The sequence below is a fragment of the Terrapene carolina genome, unplaced genomic scaffold (assembly GCF_002925995.2).
Source record: "Terrapene carolina triunguis isolate 2854851 unplaced genomic scaffold, T_m_triunguis-2.0 Scaffold113, whole genome shotgun sequence".
NCBI classification, from domain to species: Eukaryota; Metazoa; Chordata; order Testudines; family Emydidae; genus Terrapene; species Terrapene triunguis.
The window spans coordinates 12,445,177-12,469,617 of record NW_020664464.1 but is presented as its reverse complement, the minus strand read 5'-3'; the positions used below and the strand labels follow the sequence as shown (position 1 = coordinate 12,469,617).

At 39.2% G+C, this 24,441-nt stretch overlaps 1 protein-coding gene across 1 annotated transcript in view; it reads right to left on the bottom strand.

Annotated features, from left to right (window-relative positions):
• The window catches only part of CEMIP2 (cell migration inducing hyaluronidase 2), a 74,899-nt gene extending 66,314 nt beyond the window's left edge, over positions 1-8,585 (bottom strand). The window contains exon 1 of the mRNA XM_024211016.2: positions 8,496-8,585. The gene's annotated coding sequence lies outside the window, so the exon portion shown is untranslated. The remainder of the gene's footprint in view (positions 1-8,495) is intronic.
• Positions 8,586-24,441: the final 15,856 nt, after the last annotated feature.

Genomic DNA, 24,441 nt, shown 5'->3' with positions numbered 1-24,441 from the left:
TTATATTGGGCCCAATTTTTAAAAAAGTCACGTTCATAATTACATCTGCAAATATGTTCATAAATCCATCATAATTATGAAAAATGGACATGCATAAGGGCATTTTTACTTGCAAGTAATCTGTCATGCCTCAGCTGAAGGAATTGCAAGGTCATTTATTTTTGTTTGTTTTAAACAATGGAAGCATCTTAGACTTATACTATGATAAACCAAAGCAAGCATGAAAATCAAGGGCGTTTCTATATACAAAGTGCCCCATTTTAAAAAATAAAGTATACCATTGGGCATCTAATTTATACATGCAATTACTGTGTTTGCCTATGCAATGCAGGTTTGGGGCATTCAGATTTCCACTTAGTCTGACTATTTTTATGTACAAATTACCTGAATTATTTATTCAATCAGAATAGGTGCATGAGCATATTAGGCTCATAATTGCATGCACTTTTATGCCTGACCTTTTGAAAATCAGGCCCTTTTACATCAAGAAACTTTCAGTGATCCTCCTCTCTGTGGTCTCCTGTAAACAATGATAAATCTGAAATATTCCCACTGAGCTTCCACTATAAAAAGTAAGCTCACGGAATTTAATATCAGTACTCCCTGAATTCTATTAAATATTTAGGACTTAAGCTTTTCCTCTCCTTTGAGAAATTACACTCACTAAATGCAGTTTTTACAAAAATCAATAAAAAGGAACTTGGCCAGATGGATATGCTTCCTGCTTTCAGTGAGCAGAAGGACCTACCTCTTAAAATGAGTTGTCCTCCCAATGCTCGTTTCTCTTTAATACATAGCATTTCCCATCCATCCCTAAAGCAAAGTTTCCAATAATGCAAAGAACTGTTTACTTTTATATACAGGTATATGGCAAATTAAGAGATCCATAATTCAGTTAAAATACCCAAAATACCTGCAAAGTGCTCCAATTTCAATGGGACTACATGTGGCAGGGAGCCACTTGGGTTCATAAGCAGCAGGGAGGGTGAAATCTAAAAAAATTACTGAATGTTTTCCAAAATTTACTAAATAGGATCAGGGTCGGAGGGAGGCGATTGAGACACCCTGGAGAGTAGAAGGGGCGGGTTTGGAGTTGGGTGAGTCAAGGCAGGCAGAGGATGGGCCTTACCAAATCTTATCCCGATTCCTGAGCCACAAAATTGAATTGCTGCTGGTACTTTTCTGCACCATCCCCTTTGCTCCTTGCTAGCGCTACTTGACAGCCAGGCTGGACCCTTTGCTCCGGTCAAACATCTGGGACAGCCAGCTTGACCCCATGCTGCCTCCGCCATTACTAGGAGACAGCAGTAGAATTCAGACTCCTGGGGTAGGGGGAGGCTTGCACAGACTACACAGTTAAAAAAAATGTCTGGTACCATTCCCCAGGCCACCAATTGCCCCCTCTCCAGAACCAGCACCACCACAGCCAGCTCCTCAGCCATGTGGGAAGCCCCTGAGAGGCAGCGCCACCCTTCACCAGCTGGCAGCAGTAGCAAGCTGAGTTCTTCTGCTGCCATTCTCTCTGGGCAGGGGGAGAAGACCCACCAGTTTGGCACAAAGCTGCCTTTCAGGCCCCAGCAGCACTACCAGCTGGTGGACAAAATTTTACCTAATGTGTCAGGAGTGGGGGATTTCACCCCATTCGTCCCACTCTTCTGGTGTCCCTGCCTGAGGGAGTAAGGATATGTGCATAGGTAACTCTTTGCAGGCCCTATAGCTCTTAACCTGCCAACATGGACATATGTGTTTAAAGTTATGCATGCTATGTGTCAGTGTTTGCAGGATAAGGGTCTATGTTTGTCAGAAGGAAGGGATGAAATGGGAATGCCATAACTAATGTTTATTCAGCAGTTTTAAGCTAAAAAGTAATATTTGTGAAGCCTCACAATTCAAGATTAAAACTAATTTTAAATAATAAGGATTAGGATGAGATTTTCACTGAAGGTCCAGATTATATCCCACATCTGCATGTGTGGGTTTTTTGCATCTTCCTGTGAAGCATCTGGTGCTGATCACTGTCCAAGACTAGAATTGCCAAATTGGCTCATTGAATCCAATAGCCTAAATTCCTATACCTGTGATCTTGTGTCGCTTTCCTCAGGGAACCCAAAACCGTAAATCACTGTGTCGCCTCCCTGCCTCAGCAAAGACATCTTTGCTGGAGCTTAAACTGTGACAATTCCCTACCACCCACTCTGTCTACCTCACCACTAAACTCCTTGAGACTCGACAGTCTAAACTTTGCCTTGCAGGTAAGGTTCAATGCACCCAGTTCCAAGTTACCTAGAGGCATCTCTCTGAAATGTCCAGTCCCTCTCATTGGACACTCACAGAAAATAACCAAGTCCACTGCCACACCAGCCTGTTGGCTCAACTGAGGATGCACACCCCACTTTAATATAACAGCACTGAGATGATCTACAGTATAACTAAGCATAAATTTATTAATAACATGAATTTAAGCGACAAAGAGTCCTGTGGCACCTTATAGACCAATGGAGCATAAGCTTTCGTGGGTGAATACCCACTTTGTCAGACGCATGGCAGACTATTCACCCATGAAAGCTTATGCTCCAATACGTCTGTTAGTCTATAAGGTGCTACAGGACTCTTTGTTGCTTTTTACAGATCCAGACTAACACAGCTACCCCTCTGATACATGAATTTAAGCGATACTAAGCAAGAAAAAAGAGTCAGGAATGATTACAAATAAAACAAAATAACACACTTTCTAGTGACTAAAGCTTTACGTTAGCCAGCTATAATCTTTGCCTAAGCAGCTTTTTCACTTCCATCAAGTGGTGTGTATCTCCAGCCCTTCGGGTAGGAAGATCCACTGTTCACAGAATCAAAGAATCCTAATTCCCTTTGTCCACTAAGTGATGGATAACTAAGGGTTTCTCTCCCCTTCTTCTTATAGTCCAGTAAACCTTTGAAATGTATTCTTTTGGAGTGTATCCCCAGATAAAGCTTTTCTCCTGTGCTGCTTGTGCTCCAGGAAGTTGACACCATGCTGTGTTCCAGTCCTCGCCCTTCTCTCAATTGCTTTTCCTGTTGACTCAGATGTAAATATAACTTCCACTGTCTCTGGCATCACCTTGCTCAATTTACACTGGAGACACAGGGAAACAGACAAAACAGCATTCCTTTGTCTAGGACAAATTGTTTATCAGCTCTACTTGGATTGCTTGGTCTAAACATATTTTAGTAACATAGTTCTAGCACACCTACATAACTTTTTACATGTTAACCCTATGTAACACAAAAATATTAATTATTTGAGTGTCACCAGTTTTCATGCAATACGTTACAAGATACTTTTTGGATAACTATTATGACAACGGTTGTGTTATGTGTAGTGGAGTTTGCCACAGTGTCAAGACTATCTAATAAGAATAATAGATAAGCAATCATAGTGCAAAAGGAGGAATGTGTCAGGTCTGATAACAGTTGTAGTTACGGACAGTGAGCCCTTTGCCAGTGGGCACTGACAGGCTTATAAGGTCAGAGTAATATATATACAAACGCACTATTGTTATTAACTCTTCTGCAATACACAGTTAGTTCTGGTTTATCATCCAGACCCACTCTAATATTATGCCCTGGCTATTAATCAAAAATAAAATTTTGGAAGCCAAATGAACTAGAAAATGTTGAAAACATACAGTATCAAATTCCTGTCTTTTCTTTTTAAATTATGTTAGAAGTCACATCAAACTTGACAGTGTGGAGGACTGGGGTCCTCACAGACAATATAGAGTATATGTGATGGTCTGTCATACTAATTGTATTAAGACCTCCTTGTGATTACAAGCATGCTCCCAAAAGCCACAAATTATGTGGCCATTTTTAAAAATGCCAGTAAAAACTTTATACTATACAATACCTTCATATGCTTTGCTTATACCAGATATTTTACAGAAAAGAGATTTTAAAATCTTTAACGAGCGCTTGTATTATTATTCATGTCCCTACACCTGTTAAGTCTAGTTGCCTTAGTTCCAGATTTTAGAGAGATTCTTTTAAAAGAGTTTGTTCTTTTTAAATATTTGTATAAAAGGTATCATTCATATTACAAGTCATTTGTTAAGATGAAAGACAAATGCACACTTAAAATATAGTGTAAAAAACCTCCAAAGAACATAACATAATCACACATCAAAGGTCAAATTCTTCCCTGTTGTCATTTTGAATGCATTTTTAATTTTAACTTTAAAAACTGCTGTCTTATTAGAAGAGGGAGTAATGGAATATTATTAGACTTTAAGACATCCAGAAATAAGAAAAAGGAAATAGTACATTTTACCTCCTGTACTTTGCAATCATCTTTGTTGACATAGATTTTCAAGAGCATTTAGAAGTCAATGGGAATTTTACTGTTGATTTCTGTGATAGTGGAGCTAAGGAAATGCTAAGTGTTTTTGAAAAACACCAGTGTCTCTGTGACTCAGTTCCCCATTTTCGCACCCTTTGTGTTTCTTGTCTATTTACAATGTAATCTCTTCTGCGCAAGGACTGCTATGTATCTATGTCTTACTATGTGTTTGTATGGCATAATGGCACTCCTGTCTTTGTGGACCCTCTAGGTACTATTACAATGCAAATGAAGAAATAATAACAATAGTAGTAGTAGTCATGAAGGGCTTAATTATGCCTTAGTGCTGGGTCAGCTGGGAGACTGGGTGGTGGAATTACAGCTGCATAGATCTACAGAGTTGGTGCAGTCAGCAGATGTAAGGGTCAAGGCTGTAGTACCTGCCATGGAGTTACTCCCCCATCATTTGGACAGACTTCTCCAACAGAGAGCTCACGTACTCAGGCTGGGTGTTGAATCCAGATTTTACCATTAAGATTGAGCAAATTCACTACATTAAGCACTTGGAGAGAGGCATGGTATAAGAACACAGACAGACAGATCCTTAATAGAACAAAACCCTACATCCTCTTTACACATCTTCAGTCCCCAACTCTTATCCATCACAAGTGCACATACGATTTATGAGTCAACAGGAGTCCCCAACTTGTTATCAAATTGCAGTAATGATCACAGAACGATCAATTCACCTTGTTTAGCAAAGTGAGCCTTCCATATATTGCAATATTGAACAGAGCATTGATCCAAGTGTCCATCCAAAGGGCTGCAAAGCATTAGCTTCTCAACTGTCACTGATCAAGAAATTCTTTTTCTGACTTTCAAGTATGTAATTTTTCAAACGTAATACTCTCAACATTTTTTTGTATGGCATGTATTTAAATTGTATAGTCAATTGCTTGACCCACTTTGGTTCTTTTTTTTTTTTTAATGAAATATACTCAAGAGATCAAATAACCAATGTCAGTCAGGCTTATTATTATGGTACGGGGAAAGGTTCTGTACGATACCAGTCTCAAAGAGCATCAATGTTACATTCATCTTACACGGAAGGTATGCCCTGCAAAGTTACATCCCTAAAACCATATTTTTATAACCTACTTGTTTACCAGTAAAAGGTACTATATACTTCACCTGAAACTGAACTCAATCCACTTTTTACCTTGTTTGTTTCTGGTACCATGATGTACCCCTTTATTTTTTGTTCTGAACCCATGCATTCCAGGTCATGATGTAGCCTTATCTTTGTTCTGAGCACATGCATTCCAGGTACTAAGAGGCATGAAGACACCTCCTAAGCCTGTACTAGAATAAATAGGTTTGTGAAGGAAACTCCCTTTCTGTTGCTATGAAGAAACTATTATATGTCCTGATACTGACAGTTTTCCTATCTACTTAAGCCAAAACTTTATTCCAGCTAATGCAAGTTGTTATGGAATACTTAGCATAAGTGAACAGGATTATAATAACGGTACAGGCCAATTTGGCCTATATAAATGATATTAATACTTAATATGTATACTTAAATGCTTGGAATATATATGGCAGGAAGTATTATCAGCATAATATATATGTATGCTAGCCAGCATATATTAGTCAACACATGTATAATATTTGTGAATAGGATATGTGAAATGAGAGCAAGTATTCTAGCTGACAGTCTACCTTACAGGTGCACATGGTTATTAAGATGGTTCCCGTGGAGCACTTATTCTCAACAATTTGTCTAAAATCTCTTAAGCAGAGCTAGTGATCTCCAGTATCTTTATCTCCAAATTAGAGGCCTATGACCCGTGTTTCTTTTGGAACAAATCATTACCAAGTCCTTAAGTCAGGTGTAAAGAAACAAAAAAAAAAGTTTTTTTGTTTGTGTTTTTATTAATTATTAATTATTATTATTATCATCATTTAGCTATCATCCCCTTCAGGCAGAGCCTCTGCAAGAAGGCTGCTGAGGGAATACAGAAGATACATGGGGCGGGAATGGAGATGAGCAAGGAACCAAGAGGAACTGGAGAGGTGTCAGAGGACCACAATGACATAGATGGAAAGCAGGAGATAGGGGAGGAGACAGGAGGGCTTGGAATAGTCAAATGTAGGGAAATATATTTCCCTACAAGTTATTTTTCACTTTACATTCCTTTACCAAGGGGCAGCTTCACTATAGGCACAAAATATGCAGATGCATAGTGTGATATCATTTAAAGTTGTCTGGGTAAAACTAACATAATTGTGGCATCTTAGTATTGAATCAGGGCCCAGCTCTAGTACATTTATTGACTGTTTAACTACCCTCATGTGAACAAAAATAGATACGCTCTTCCCAGCAGTCTTGTGATCCATTTCCATGCACTATTAAAAATGTATATCCTATTTACATGTCCTACTTAATTATATACATGTGTGTTGTGGAGACTACAGCTGGATGAAAACTTTTAAAATATTTTAACGTTTGTTCTAATAAAAATTACATTTGTTTTGTTGCGTTTACCCCCTTATGTGTTAGCTTTCTGCAAATATTGTAGCAAATAAAATTACTAGCAAGAATATTTGTTGAAGCAGTAAATTTGAAGTAAATATTAAAATATGAATTGAAAATGGATTTTGAATGAGTGTGAGGATTTGCACCAGAAACTTGAAACTAAAGGTTATGCTTATCCAGTCAGGGAACAGAAACAACAACATGTAATTATATATGTCCAATCAAGACTATGTCTATATTACAGACCTTACGGCGGCACAGCTGTACCACTACAGCAGCGCTGCTGTAAGGTTTCCTGTGTAGCTGCTCTATACCAATGGGAGAGAGCTCTTTCGCCAGCCTAATTAAATCACCCCCAATGAGCGGTGGTAGCTATGTCGGCAGCAGAGCGTCTCCCACCAACATAGCGCTGTCGACACCGGCACTTTTGTCGGTCGTGGAGGGCGGGGGGGCTTTTTCACATCCCTGACCGACAAAAGTGCTAGTATAGACACAGCCCAAGATAGCTTGAGTTTTGAATATGAAGTACTGTAGTCACAATGAAATGCTCAGCAACAATCTACAGCCCTTTGAAGCATTTGTTTAAATTATTTGGTAAATAATGAATTCAAGAAAATTACAAGCTGCTTGTAGGCATTTCGCAAACTAAAAAGGAGGTTAAATTTGTCAGATACATTATTTGCTAAAAATTATTTACCTGGCTGTAGTTCAAACTATCTAGAATCTATGGTACAGTTTGTGTTTTACATCATGGACTTAATATAATTACTTAAAATACGTTTTCCAGTTTAGAATCCTTACTTATAAACATTTCATCTAATAAGGCTGTGTTCCTAAACTTTCACTTGTATTTGATCTTAATAGAAATTGATTTTGCCATATGTTCCATGGAGTATACAACTAGAATTGAGCCTAAGAGTTACATGTTTCTGACCTCAATCCAAACTAGCAGATATATACAAAAGCAGACAGATTTGTTACAACATTGTGTCCTTTTTGTCTTGATTATGTGGAGACAGATTGATTCTGCATTATTGCTTTTTTTTGTTTTGTTATAAATCTACCTTTTTTTTTATAAAGTTAAGTTAGCAAATATACATTTGATAGGAATACAGTGTAAATATTTTTACAAATTAAAATGTTTTAAATGTATATTAATTATAAAACATTAACAAACAACTCTGGAAAAAGCAGAAAGATGTAATTCTTCTTCTTGGTTGCTGGCAAACAAGAACAGCTGCCAAAAATGCTGAGAATCTGGATTTAGCTTGTAACTCACTTTCTCTGAGAAAAAAACTTGTCTGTAGCAGTGTTTTGTGTATCCTTGAAAATGTAGCAAGTAAATTGCAACAACCTTGAGATACTAGAGCATTTCAAGGGGAAGTCCTTTAATGGACTATTACAACCAAGTCTAAAATAGAATACCAAAAATCAATACGAGTGAAAGAACCATCATGCAAGATAACTTGTTAACACAAAGCATTTTACTGTTGTTTTGTCTTTCAGTTGCCAAACTCCTGTAGATTTTGAGGTGTTAGTTCTCCAAATACTTCTATATTACCAATATAACAGGAAATAACCTAGAATGTAATCCAATTAATTATATTACATATTGTAGAATAAAGCTTCTTTACAGCTTACCTTGTTTATTGTCACTGCAGGAATACCCAAAGCAATTATAAAAATGCATACAACTGACAGGATTTTCTTCCAGTTAATTTGCAGTGTTCTGTCAACATAGATGGCCAACAAATGGCAAACTGAACCCTTTTCCTTTTGGGAGAAGAATGAATATAAAGAGTAATACTGTTACAGGAAGAGCATTATCTGTAACATGCTCTGCTCAGGATATCATCCTGACCTCTTGTTTTCTGACCTACAAAAACAGGAATTAAAGTGTCTCATACAAAAGACTGTTGTAAGCTAACGGTTACAAATGAGAAGACTTTATCACTTGAGATTATAGGTTTTAAGATCACTGCTCAACATTTTCAAGCTTGTCTGTCTAAAATGAGACACATCTTTAGGCAGCTAAATAGAAATGGCCTAATTCTCAGAGAGACTGAGCATGCACAACTTTAATTGGCTTCAAGTTAAGGAATGGGCGCTCAGCACTCCTGAAAATCATGCCATTTATTTCAGTGTCCTAACATGGATTTAACTTTAGGCATCCAAGTTTAAATATTTGGACCTCTGAATCTATACTTTGATTTTAACTTGTGTCAGTTATTTGTATTCAGTCTACAGCAGCTGATTAAAAAAAAAAAAAGACTGAGATGACTATGAGCAAACAGCTTTGCATGCACAGGTGGACAGCTACCTGTTCCCTTGAGTTTATTACAAAATCATTAAGAAAGAGGTATTAAAGATTAAAGCTTCCCACTGAACTGATGAGCATAACATATCTGCCTACTCAAAGGAATTTATATTTGTCATAAATCCATAGACTTAGACTTTGTGGAGTCTAAGAACTACATTAAAACTCAGATCTGACCAGAGCTTCCTGCAGGATTCTTAGTGTGTTTTTATCTTTTGCTGCCACGCCTACAAACATTCAACCTGAACAGGAAAGCTGAAATGGCTATGATGCAAACTAGCTCATAGCTCTCTAGAGAACTTCACTGACGACAATCCATTGAGACATGCACCTATTCTTCAAATGCTTCATACAAAGAAACAATAAAACCATGACAGCTTCAGAATGCACAAACCCTTTGACCGAAACATATCATCAGTTCCTTATTGCCCTTCTGAAACATTAGCATTTAATTATCATAGGATGAATAATAGCCCCCAAAAAACAAAATATAGGAAAAATACCTAATAAAAATGTTGGGAACATGACAAAAGATTGAGACACACTACAGCCTGTAATGGAAGTTTGATTTCCTTCCAGTATACTCACGGAAGGCTGATCTCCAGTAGGGTGAGAAGTTGTGGGGATAATGGGCTTATTTTGCGTATTTTTCTTCAGAGTCTATGTCTACTCATTAATTGCTTCTCTTTACTTTATTACTTTATTCCACTTCCCTCCCCCTTTCTACTGTTTTATTGCTGCAGAAGTACACTTACTGAGTAAGCCAGATGTACATATTGGACTGATACCAACATTTTATAGTTAAATCCTACCTCCAGAACACTTCATGGGCTTAGCAGTGTGCAGCAGAAAACAGGCAACAGCAACCAGCAACAGATTAAACTTGATTGTTAATACAACTAAAGCTCAAAACAGCAACATCTCCAAGGCAATGATATCAAAATTAAAAGTTCAGGCTGAGCACACAGATATTATAACAACATATATTCACCAAAGCAATTTTCTTCATTCTAGTAATACACAGAGCTCAGACTTTATGGAAATGAGAGATCTGGTAGTAACTCAAGCCAGGCTAGGGAAAAAAATATTACAGTTGAGATCTACAAAAAATACAACAAACGTATTAGAGATTCTGGGGAAATGCCCAGACACTGAACAGAAAGACCTCACAAAGGTTCATGCATCACTTAGACCCTGCTGTAGGGCATTGTTCTGCCAACACTTACTGCTAATCTCAGTGTTTACTACCACAAGTATTATTTACTTCAATTTCAAGCACATCAACAGTACCGATGGTGAAATTCACCCCTGTACAGAGATAGCACAATGCCTAGTCACCTCTTAAGTACTCAAAATAGAGTTCCAGTGTAGTTAGACCTTGTTCTTCTTTGTAGGGGTGAATTTCATTAATAGATTAGACAGTTTTGGAGTGGAATTTTTTAGGTCAGGCCTCCCCTTCCAGGTCTTTTTATGTGAAAAAAGGGAGTATTTGACCCACAATATCTATTCAATTAGGCAGGAAATTTGTCAATCTTATTTTTCTCATCTCATTTAGCCAGTGTCAGTGGTTTTTAATCAGTACCATTATCCTGTTTTGACATTAACTGCTTTAGCTGATGTTAGTATCAGTGCTACAGAAAAACAACAATGAATGCAAATTATTTAGCACCTTGACTTTTGTGGTCTGCATAAGCATACTTAAAGATATGAGGGCTCATGTGCAAGAATCTCTTCTGTGAAAGAAAAGGAAACGAAACTAAAAAAACAACCACTTCTATTTGAATTATTTTTAAACTGACTTGGATAGAAGTGCCACCTAGAATGACTTTCACTGAAAGAGACTGGAGGAAAAGCAGTTTCCCACTTTATTTATTTGACAAAAGTTTCTGTCCAGTCAGTGTCATGCTCGGTCTGGCTTTCACACGCAAACAGGGAAAGAAAAAAATATTTTCAGGAATGAGTGATTGTGAAACCATAAACTGGCAGGGGGAACTCAAGGGCAGGTACAATACCTCAAAATACTCATAATTCTTTAAAAACAAAAACCAGACTTGATTTCAAGTTGTTGATATCCTTCTACACATGAGGAAATGCATGCAAATGTGCTATTTACTCATTTCTAATGTCCATAAAACACACACAAAAAACCCCAACAACCCGCCCTTATATGATTAATGCTTCCCTCTCACTGTTGGACATTATAGCAGATCTAGTTGTGGTCAGGAGTTGTTGGCATAGAGAATGAGGAACTCAAGCTTCTTTCTTCACATTTAAAGTCATCTCCGCTCTGAACCAAAAGGGGGAGGAAAAAGAGGAGAGGCATTTCCATCTAGTTCCAAATACCTCAAATGCCTCTAAGTCCCATAGTTAGATGGTTTGATCTTTCCTTGCATGAAGGACATGGTGGATTAAAACCCTAGCCACTGACTTTGATAGGTCCAGGCTTTCACCTGAAGATTTTATCCTCAGCTTGGTTGTAGGATTTCCAGCCTATCTTAAACTGATCATCTAGGACTTTAAAAACCATCACCAATGATGTGAATTACACCTGAAAATGAACAGGAAGCCAGTACAGAGACACGAGCACAAGTGTTACATGTTCACATTGATTAGGAGGCACATAACTGCTTTCTGCATTAGCTGGGGTTTCTGAGTGGTTTTCAGTGGTAGCCCAAAGTAAAGCAGATTAAAGTAGCAGTAGATTAAAGCATGGAGGTAACAAGGGCCTGGATAGCCATTACAAGGGCTACAACTGGAAGTGACTGCTATCTCTCTGACAGAGTGTAAATGATAAAAAGAAATTCAGGAGCAACAATGAATATGACAGCACCCTGAGGCTGCTCTAGCCATATTGGTGAAAGGTGGGTATATGCCCTCAATTGCTCAGGAAGGCAGCCTCCATTCCACTCCTCCAAATGCATTAAAGATAGAAGGGATAGGAGAAGCCTTCTAACTTGTTCTTTATTCTACCTACTCTCTTTTCAGGGACAGCATATTATTCAGGTTGGACCAGTGTTTTTCTCTCAATTACCTTACAAAATTCCAAAGGAAATCAAATGTATCAATAGCAGAGGTCACATAGTGAATGTACATGTATGTAGAGGCATTTCTGTATTAAAAACAAACCTCATGTTTTTTGAGTCCTCACACAGTTTTTTTTAATAATGATGTTGTTGGTCTTGAGCCCATCCACTCTCCCTTGCTGAAAAGACTCCTATAAAAATCAGCAGGGAAGCAGAGAACCCTTTATAAAACTTTTTAAAGCAGCACTTTAAATAAAATTCCAGACATACTAGTTAAAGGCTGCTCTATCAAAGTTTGATTTTTTTAAAATCGACAGCATCCCTGTACAAGAGAAGAGCTCTGTGTAAGCTCGAAAGAGTGTCTGTCTCACCAACAGAAGTTGGTCCAATAAAGATATTACCTGACCCACCTTGTCTCTCTAATATCCTGGGACCAACATGGCTACAATAACACTCCATACAGCATCTCTTTAACTCACAGCATGTCTCTGTCATGCAAACTGTTTTATAACACAAAGAAATATAGACATTAAAATATTGCTTAATGAGACTGGATAGCTTGGAGGGAAGGCCACCTGTTCAACTAGTGTACTGGTTGATAGGAGTGATCAACTAGTTCATTAGTGTTTAAAGTGGGTTGAAAACAAACTCCTCAGTTTTATTAGCACTAGAGAGGACTTGTCATCAGATGGCTGTTTGGTTACCTGTAAAAATGAGTGGTTTTCTCAGGTCTACTTTGTAACAAATACTATCACAATTGGTACCCCGTTTCACAGTCTCAGAAGAAAGGTCAAGGACTGAGAGTCTCTCCTGGTCACTGTTCTCTCTCTTCAGGTTCTTACGTTAGCCCTCCCTGTGGTATCTGAGGGCTTGAAGCAAATTAAGAGGATATGGGGAATTCACACAGTTATTGCTTGTGCTGTGTCTGTTCTGTGGAGAAAAAGAAAGAAAAGAAAGAAAGAAAACTAAAGTTAGCAAAAATGAATGAAATGTTCAGCACGTACCCAGTCAAACCACAAGTGTATAGATACCCAGCACAAGTAATACCATTTGCTATATTTTTCTGATTGCCTAGACAAATATAACCACACATATCAATTTATCACGTGCAAAAGAGACATTCATATTACATACATAGGTGAGTCTCACCGCAAATTTTTTTAATTGAACTAAAAACTGAATATACACTAGTACTGTGCACTTACAAGATTGCATGTCTGAACAATCTATTCATGTCTGAACAAGCTATTCATTCCTAGTAATACAGGTATGTGTCAGCAGAGGGCATATACTCATTTAGAAAGATTTAACAGCAAACTAATCTTAAAAAATACCCTTAAATAATCTCTCTGTTACGGCTGCATTTGAGTTTTTGTTGTTTTGTTTTTAATATTTGGTGTTCAACTTTGCTTGAAAAGTCCGCATTTCATGGTTTATTATAGTAAGGGCATTTGATATTAGTCAAAGTAACTTACTAGAGTAGAGTTATTAGTGTATCAGCTTAAGGGTGAGTTCTGTGACTCAAGTCTATGCACACACACAACTTCCATTATAATTATAGGGACTTTAGCATGCATAGCCATGACCGAACAGACCCCTTACTAAGGTTAATTTTTTTTTAAAGATATCCCTAATCTAGAAATATATTCTTTGTGACCCACTATGACTGCACTTTAAAGTTTTAAATATATCATGTTGAAGGCATAGCACAAAGAATATACTGAACTCAACAGGCCAACTCACATGAGTAAAGTTATGCATGTACTTACATGTCTTGCACGAATGAGGGCAAAGTCAGAAAAAGGACTATTGAAACAGCACTTTCTTATTAATGGTGATTCCTTAACAAGCTAAAGGAACACACCTAGATTTGCAGATCCCAGGTTTTGCTGCCAGAGCTGGATGTTAGAAGAAAAGAGAAAAGACCAAGAGAGTATACGTTTTGAGCTTATGATGTCATTTTTATAGACATTTTTCTCACTACCGCCCCACTTTAAGTAGAAACTTTCCAATGCCAAAGCCTCCATAGATATAAATAGCAATATCTGATATGGCAGAATACCTGTTCTGCAACAATTCAGCAGTCTATCGATAAAATGAAACCATGATAGTAACGTTTGAATGAAGTGCAGAAATACAAATGAGAAATTGCAAGTGCAGGGGATATAGAAGGGTGTTGTTAATTGCAATAGTCATTTTAGGCAGCCTTGAGTCTTGGGGTGGTCAGCAATCCCACCTCTGTGCTCTATGCTGGGTTCAGCATTACCGCATTACCAGCATTTTTTTTTTATATACAGCACAAGTGAAATCAATTTTGCAAGTGTTCAATTCATTTCAGTAACATTTGTATCATGAAAGAACATGTGAAACTGGTGTCCAAATCGCTGCCATTCAAAAATCAACATACTATTTACTATGTTGTATTATTTGTGCAATATTTCTGTATATTATTCCCACTATTCAAAATTCCACAGGAAGCAAAAGAGCAAATATGCTGCTAATTGCAGTGGACTTTGTTATAATAGGCCAGATTTTGAGATCCGCTAAGCACCTACAGCGCCGATTGGCTTCAACAAGAGCTGTGATGCTCTGCACTTCTGAAAATCAGGCCCCCTATGATTTGGTCTTCCAAATTGCTAAGACCAAGACAGAGATAATTTACAAGATATCAATTTGTCCAGACTGAATTACCACACATTTATTTTTTCTGTTTCACTTCATATATTAGGCTTTATTTATGCAAAGGGCTGAGAATCCTCAGCTTCCACTGTCAATGAGAGTTGAGACAGCTCTAGACCTTGAGGGAGAAGCCCTAAGTCAGATTACAGGATATGTCAACAATTGCTTTGAGAAGGTCTGTGGAGAACTCATTACATACCTCTAAAAATCTACTTATATTCTGTCCATAGCACAATGCTTGAATTGGAAAATAAATGTAGTGGTGCCTCTTCCCTCAGGGACATGATAAGTCAGAAGTCCCATTACTCACCTTTATTCCTCCTTTCAGAATCACTTTCCTCCCCAGAGAAATATAACAAAATGTGGAAACTAGAATAAATTGAAGGGGAGGTAAATTTGTGTATATTCTCTTGTCATTTTTCTTTCGCTTTCCCTTTCTTCTTCCTCTCATGCTGTCTGGAGTGATTCACCCCGTGAATGCTAACCTTAGGGTAGACTGTCAAAAAGCAGGGCAAATGCTGCAAAATGGTGTGTTCTATAATTATATTTCACCAACTCAGTAACAAACGTGAACTCCTGAAGCACAATGACAGTCTTATCATGGAGTCTCAGACGATCCCCTTGGGCATTCCAGTCTATCTTGCCACCCAGGCAAACTGAACTGAGTGATAGCTGGTTGCCACACACCAAAGATCACAAAAGATTCAGGTTACTTCCAGGCCTAAGGGACCAATCAACTTACCCCAGGTCAATTTGTACCTCAGATCTCACACCAAAGACCATGTTTGTATCCAATCCTATAGTAAACTAACAAAGGATTTATTAACTAGGAAAAAGAAATGAGAGAGTTATTTACAGGTTAAAGCAGTCAAACATATGTACACTAATGAGTTACAGCCTCTGGTTCCAAAAGGTGACAGAGTTGTAGTAATCTGTCAGGGCTAACTCAGGTTAACTCTTGGGATTTCTGCTTTTGTTTCCTACCTTCAGCCCTGTGACAATCCAAATGACAAAGAGATGAAAAATGTTCATGTCAGCAATCTTTATTTCCTTCTTCCAGCATTCATGCTGATGGGATGAGACTTCTTGCACGTAGCACCTTCCTGGGTGTTAGAGGGCCACTAACTCAGTCTTTGTATCATGATATTCCACAATGCGCATTTAGTTTTGATAATGCTTCTTGGTGGGCAGGGGAACCACTCCTCCTGCCTAGGTTCACAAGTTCAGTGCAGGCATTTTTACGGTTATAAAGCAAAATTTACATACTACCTTATAGTTGTGGGATATAGACATTACAAGTAAGATTAAGAATGGCCATACTGGGTCAGACCAAAGGTCCATCTAGCCCAGTATCCTTCCGACAGTGACCAATGCCAGGTGTCCCAGAGGGAATGAACAGAACAGGTAATCATCAAGTGATCCATCTCCTGTCACCCATTCCCAGCTTCTGGCAAACAGAGGCTAGGGACACCATCCCTGCCCATCCCAGCTAATAGCCATTGATGGACCTATCCATTAATTTATCTAGTTCTTTTTTTGAACCCTATTATAGTCTTGGCCTTCACAACATCCTCTGGCAAGGAGTTCCACAAGTTGACTATGCATTGTGTGAAAAAATACTTCCTTTTGTTTGTTTTAAACGTGCTGCCTATTAATTTCATTTGGTGGTTGCTAGTTCTTGTGTTATGAGAAGGAGTAAATAACACTTCCTTATTTACTTTCTCCACACCAGTCATGATTTTATAGATCTCTATCATATCCCCTCTTAGTTGTCTCTTTTCCAAAGTGCAAAAGTCACAGTCTTATTAATCTCTCCTCATACGGCAGCTATTCCATACCCCTAATGATTTTTCTTGCCCCTTTTCTGAACCTTTTCCAATTCCAATATATCTTTTTTGAGATGGGATGACCACATCTGCACACAGTATTCAAGATGTGGGCATATCATAGATTTATATAGAGGCAATATGATATTTTCTGTCTTCTTATCTATCCCATTCTTAATGATTCCAAACATTCTGTTCGCTTTTTTGACTGCCGCTGCACATTGAGTGGATGTTTTCAGAGAACTATCCACAATGACTCCAAGATCTCCTTCTTGAGTGGTAACAGCTAATTTAGACCCCATAATTTTATATGTATAGTTGGGATTATTATATTATATAAGATTAATGCATGCAGCAATCTACAAGCATTTTATAGAGTTTAAACACTAAAAACATTTTTAGAAATCTAACACCTATCTTGAACAATACTAACATACAGGTGAGTTGGACTGGTTTCCAGCTAAGAATTTGTCAGTGCTCAGCTGACATCTACAACCTTAGCAAGAGCTGGCATGTGGTCTACCAGCATCACATGTCCATCTCCCACTTCAATTCTGTTTTTTCTTTTCAATCTTTCTACTTATTGCTTCTCATCTCGCTCTCTTACTGATTAACCTGAGAGCATTGTCATGGCAGGAAACATTGTAATAAGCAATCACTCTGATAGCATGAATATAATGATTACAAGTGATTACTTACTGAGTTTAAGACTATTTATTTTTGCTGCTTGACCACTTATGTGCTTTTCACAAAATAATCATCCTGGGCTTGACTACACACAAGTTATATCACTTCCGTGTATTGGCATAGTTTAAATGGTACACCGTCCCTCACCCCAACACACACATACACATCCCACTTGGATGCAGTTTCACCAATATAAAGATGCTTAGACCAGTGTAGCTGAAAATCACCAACTTTACACCATTCTCAAGAAATTCAAGGACGTGTAAAATTAAACACAGTGATGGATCAGCACTTTTGCTGATATATTTTAATAAACAGCGTGGTCAAATTCTATAGCCTACTTTACATATTTGTGGTCTTTTCTCTTTATCAAATTAGCTGATGCTCAATGAAGACCTTTCCTAAGAATAATCCTGATCCTACAAAGCTGAGCTATACACATGGACCTTCGAGCCTGCACAAAGCCCCAGTACATTTCAGTGTGACCCAGCTGTGTGGACCAACTATGGCCTACCTCGCGCTGGCACAAGAACAAGCCTGTGAACCATCAGACATGGAAAAGTACTAATACAAATAGGGCTGGTTAAATTGTTCATTGTGAATAAAGGACCAGGTTTTCAGTTGGTGTAAAGCAGTGTAGCTCCACAGGCTTCAACAGAGCTATGCTGATTTATACCAAGTGAGCTTTTGGCCCAAAATATCAGCCATACTTAGTCACTTTTACTGTTTGTGAACTGACCGTGATTTACATGTTTTTTTTTTATTTGTAAGTATTCACCAAATATGTATGTGAATAAATTTTAGCCTGTGAGCTGTATACATCTGATCACTTCAGCATTTCACTGTTGATTTATAGTGTGTGATTGTTCAGTTAAATCATGTGGTATTATTTGTGCTTCATGGGTGTGTGACAATTTTTAAAAAGGAGAATAACAAATTTTCATTTGGAAATATCTATATTCTCATAGTGCCCGAAGTCCTTAGTCAGAATAGGGGCTCCACTGCATTAGGAGTTGTACAAACACAAAAGAGAGACAACCCTGCCCGGAGGGCTGGTGATTAATGAATAAGAAATAATGAAAAATGAGTCATAATACTTTGTTCATGCATGAATAGCCTTGTGCATATGTGGGCATTTATCTGAAGAACAGCCGTTCTCCAAATATACATGCAAATAAACCTGTTTGTGCACATTTTTTGCAAAAAGCAAATAATGGTCACAATCATAGTCAATCTGAAGGAGCATTTGTAATTCAAATAGATATTTGTGAACACTGTTTTACGTAAAAAGAGCTCCTTCACCTTACCAAGTGAAAAATTAGTCTGGAAAGAATAGGTAATATGCCTGAAATGCTCCTTTTTTGCAGATTTAATCATTTGTGTGACCTCTGTGTTCTTCTTCTGGAGGTGAGCAGATTTGCACATTCGTGGTTGTCTACTCTCATGATTTTATTGCGAACCTCGTAGTATTTGGTGTTTTACTTAAAGCCCCGACTACTGATAACAAAAGATGATCAAAATCTCAGCTTTCATAACACTAAGGGCTGAAATTTGGAGTTAGCATTGGGAAAAGGAGCTAGCATGACAGTCCACTCAATTAAGCCATAATCTTTGTGCATACGTTTTTGTTAACATATTCTTGTACTGTCTTCATTTTCACCTTGGATTGTCTTACTAAAATAACACAGACTGCTTCTTGCACCGTTAACTGGATTATACAATTGATTATCATAATCTTTCAGGTGGTAGTGGTCCCTATTCAAACTTATGCTTAGCAGGAAATATTTCACAGTGCAAACATACAGCTGATTAGCGTTCATGATGTAGCACGTAGCTCCATTTGTACACTAGAGACCCCAAACTGTGTTATAAAGCAATAGCCTAAATGTTAGTAGGGGAACGGTGGAATAATCTGTGTGTAGTACCAGCTCACATTGCTGGTTTTACGGAGGAACAAGTAGACCTGGGTGCCAGCAAGTAGATCTTTTATTACCCTCTTTTTGAAGAGTGCTTATAGCATCTTTAATTCACATCTGGACACTCACCCTATATGGCTGGGAATGCCACTGCTCAGACAAACAATAGTATCTCTGTCACTCTGTTCACATGAAAAAAGTAGACCATTCTAGGAAACCATTTAAGACTCTTGGCTGCCACGGTTTTGTCCCTACTCTGAACAGGTCACAATACAGTGTAAATAGTTCTTGAAAACTTACCAGTCATTAACCTGCTAACCCAGAGGAGGGGTAAAGCCATCCTAATTGAAACTTTTTAAAAATCAGGGTTTTTTAAATAAATGATTTTCTAGCATGACTTTTTGTAGTTTAGACAAGACATAACAGCACAGAATATGCGCTTCTCATTCAGTACTGCATTGCACTCTCAACATTAGATTATTATTGTCCCAAATCCTGATGTTAGGTCCAGATCCGCAAAGGTATTTAGGCTTCTAAATTCCACTGAAATCAATGGAAGTTAGGAGCCTAAATACCTCTGTGGATCTGGGCCTTTGTGACTACATAATCTTCTGCTTCAGATTGTATGTCTTGCAGCATCTTGCAATTTAAAGAATATTTAGATTGTAAACGTGTTAGGGCAGGGCCCTTGTCTTATCTATAGTCGCAGTGATTTTTACACCCATTTCTTGCTGCTTGGAAAAAGTTGATTCATGTGGCCTAGCCTAGTATATGCAGTGGAAAAAAGTTTTAAATAGGGCTGTCGATTAATTGCAGTTAACTCATGCGATTAACTAAAAAAAAATGAATTGCGATTAATCGCACTGTTATACAATAGAATACCAATTGAAATGTATTAAATATTTTTGGATGCTTTTCTACATTTTAAAGTATATTGATTTCTATTACAGCACAGACTATAAAGTGTACAGTGCTCACTTTATATTATTATTTTTTATTACAAATATTTGCAGTGTAAAAATGATAAACAAAAGAAATAGTATTTTTCAAGTTACCTCATACAAGTACTGTAGTGCAATCTCTTTATCGTGAAAGTGTAACTTTCAAATGTAGATTATTTTTGTTATATAACTGCACTCAAAAACAAAACAATGTAAAACTTTAGAGCCTACAAGTCCACTCAGTCCTACTTCCGCCAATCGCTCAGACAAACAAATTTTGTTACAATTTGCAGGAGACAATGCTGCCCGCTTCTTGTTTACAATGTCACCTGAAATTGAGAACAGGCATTCGCATGGCACTGTTGTAGCTGGCGTTGCAAGACATTTACATGCTAAAGTAATGTGCTAAAGATTCATATGTCCCTTCATGCTTCAACCACCATTCTAGAGGACACGCGTCCATGCTGATGATGGGTTCCTATAAAAAAGAATGAAGGCTTGGGGTCTTACAGTGACATGTGACTAGAATCCATCTTTAACCTGGTGCTTTTCCAGTGAGGTGGGGTGGAAACCCAGAGGGACAAAGGATTCCTGCCTTATGCAAAAGATATATAAATGGGTAGAACAGAACAGAAGAGATGAGCCATCATGAAGAATCCCCTAGCTACCACCTGAGCTGGAACAAGAGCTGTACCAGGGGAAAGAATTGTGCCCAGGCCTGGAAGGGGTCCAGTCTGAGGAAAAAACTTACTGAAGCATCTCTGAGGGTGAGATTATCTGTATTCAGTTTGATTAGACATAGATTTGCGTGTTTTATTTTATTTTGCTTGGTGATTTACTTTGTTCTGTCTGTTACTACTTGGAACTACTTAAATCCTACTTTCTGTATTTAATAAAATCACTTTTTACTTATTAATTGACCCAGAGTATGTATTAATACCTGGGAGAGCAAACAACTGTGCATCTCTCTCTATCAGTGTTATAGAGGGCGAACAATTTATGAGTTTACCCTGTATAAGCTTCATACAGGGTAAAACAGATTTATTTGAGTTTAGACCCCATTGGGAGTTGGGCATCTGAGTGTTAAAAACAGGAACACTTCTGTTAGCTGCTTTCAGATAAACCTGCAGCTTTGGGGCAAATAATTCAGACCCTGGGTCTGTGTTGGAGCAGATGGGAGTGTCTGGCTCAGCAAGACAGGGTGCTGGAGTCCTGAGCTGGCAGGGAAAGCAGGGGTAGAAGTAGGGTGACCAGATGTCCCAATTTTATAGGGACAGTCCCGATTTTTGGGTCTTTTTTTTATATAGGCTTCTATTACCCCCCACCCCCCGTCCCGATTTTTCACACTTACTGTCTGGTCACCCTAGGTAGAAGTAGTCTTGGCACATTGGGTAGCAGCTCCCAAGAGGGTTTCTGTGATCCAACCCGTCACAATGTTTTTCTGGGAAATGTTTTCCTTTGTATCAGAATTTCCTCGACATATAGAGAGCAGTGGCTGTCTATGGTGCTTGGGCACACAACAGCCACGATGTCAGATGCAATGATTTTGGGCTTGGATTGAGCATCTGGCTGTGATGCTGAGTGATCAAACCCAGGAAATCTGAGAGCTGGCTCAGAGACTGAAAGGACCATCTGTAGTAGATGTCAATCAAAACTGCCTTGGCCAGTATGAAACCACCAGAACGATCACAGCTTTGTCTCTTGTGATCTTGGAAATCACTATGAGAATCGGTGTAATTGGTGGAAATGTATACAGCAGGGGTGGGCAAACTTTTTGGCTTGAGGGCCACATCTAAGTATGGAAATTGTATGGTGGGCCATGAATGCTCACAAAATTGGGGTTGGTATGCAGGAGGGGGTGAGGCTCTGGGCAGCTCTTACTTCAAGCAGCTCTTGGAAGCAGCGGCATGTCTCCCCTCTGGCTCCTAAGCAGAGGCACGGCCAGGCGGTTCTGCGCACTGCCCTGTCTGCAGGCGCTGCCCCTGCAGCTCCCAACCAATGGGAGCTGCGGGGGTAGGGCTTCAGGCAGGGGCAGCAGGCGGAGCCACCTGGCTACTCCTAAATGTAGGAGCGGGAGGGGGGACAAGCTGCTGCTTCTAGGAGTCCTGGTACATGTGCGCGGAGCAGCCTCTGATGCTGCTCGGAGCATGGGAGCAGGGTAAGCCCCAGACCCTGCTCCCCAGCGGCAGCTCGAGGGCCGGCTGTGGCCCCCTGGCCGCAGTTTGCCCACCCCTGGTATACAGCAAGCCTGTGTTTCATTACAGGACAAAGGCATCCATAATACACTTGCACTCTGGCCAACTCTTAAGCAAAAGTGAGTTTTTTAATTCTTCCATGAAAACCTGCATTACATAGGTTTGGAGGACAGATTGGCTTGTAATGGCATTCCTATCTGTTGACTCCAAGCTCCAAGACATTAGTATACAATCCCATGTAGTGTCACATACCTGCATGCTGACATGTGCCCTAACACTCTGAGATGCGGCCATACTGTCAGTCATTTCTGATGTTAACTGGAGTAGGAATCCTAGTAATAACTGGAGTCTGTACTAGGGCAAGTACACTTTTTCTGATCTGGTTTTGATTAGGGCTACTATAAACTATCATGTGTGATAAGTAAGTGATGATTCTTTGTATTTCACTAGAAGGCCTAGCCAAATAAATATGAATAGAGTATTCAAGGCTTACTGCTGACTCCCATTGTGACTGGCCTCTGTTCAGACAGTGGTCCATGTAGGAGTAGATGTGAATGCCTAGTCTTCTCAGGTGCTATCACACCAAGGCATTTTGTGAGGTCCCTTGTTGCTGTGGAGAGCCTGCACAGAAGTACCTTGTACTGGTCATGATTTGATCCCACTATGAATGTGGGGTCTAGGTGGACAGCTAGGTGGAAGTAGATATTTTGCAAGTTGAAAACCACAAACCAGTCTTGAGTCCGTAGAGATGGAGGCAAGTGTTACCATCCTGAATCTGAGGCAGCGAATAAATTTGTTCAGTCTCCTCACATCTAGGATAGGATAAAGACTCTCCTTCTCCAGGTTAATGAAGTACAGCAAGAAGCCTTTTCCCCTGTATGCTTGTGAAACCTCTTCTACAGCTCCTCAACAAAGCATCAAGGCCATTTCTTTTTGTAACAGGTGCTCATGAGAAGAGTCCCTACAGAGGAACAGGGATGTGAGAGTTGGGTCTGGATGGAATAACCATGGGCGACTATTTCCAACCACTGTTGTCCAAGGCAATAATTGGACCAAGCCCAGTGGAACGGGGCAGGTAAGTTCCCACAAGTAGTTGCTGACCACTGATCAGCTCTGATGTAGCTCCTGCCATCCCCATCAAATCTGCTGTCTGGTTGATGGGGTGGTGTGTGTATGATATGGAAGACCGGTGACAGGCATCTTCTGTGGGTAGTGTGACTGTTCCCACTGGGGTAAATCTGGTTAGCTATACTGGGTTCAGGTGAGCCCATGGTCTCTGCTGGGACAAATACTTGCAGGGATTCTTGTAAGTGATTGGTGTATATACTCCCAGAGATCTGAGGCAGGCCCTTGAGTCTTTTAAGGAATTGAAGACTTAGCCAATCATTGTGTGGAAGAGCTCTATTCCCTCAAATGGGAGGTACTGGATAGTATCTTGGACCTCTCAGTATCCCAGAGGCTGACAGCCAGTGAGCTCATCTTGTAGTCATGGCTTTGGTCATGAACCTCATGGTTGTCTCAGAGCATCCATGGCTACATGCAGGCCTGTTCTGGTAATTGTTTGGCCTTCTTTAATAGTCTCCTATAGCACTTCCCTAATGTCTTGTAGCAGTCTGGCTAGAAAGGAAGTTCCCACATCAGGAAATTATACTTGGCAAGTAATGCCTGACAGTTTGCCAGCCAGAGTTGAAGCAAGGCTGACAAGTAAGCTTTGAGCACTTGCATCTATTGAGATGGTGCCTTGTGAGAGGATCTTTGATGCTGGTTCTAAGGTCGCTCTCGTAGGGGAGAGAGAGAGAGAGAGAGAGAGAGGTGTCCCTGTTTGAAACTAGGAGAAGGTGAAATCTAGGGATTAATAAGAAGTTGCACTCTTTGAATGGCAGAGCTGTGGGGTAGTACTCAGGGCCTGAATGACACTGGTCCCGTGCTGAAAATATCCCTGGATATGTCATCACAGAACAGCCTAAATACCTTGGGCCTGTAATTGGTGCAATCGTCAGCAC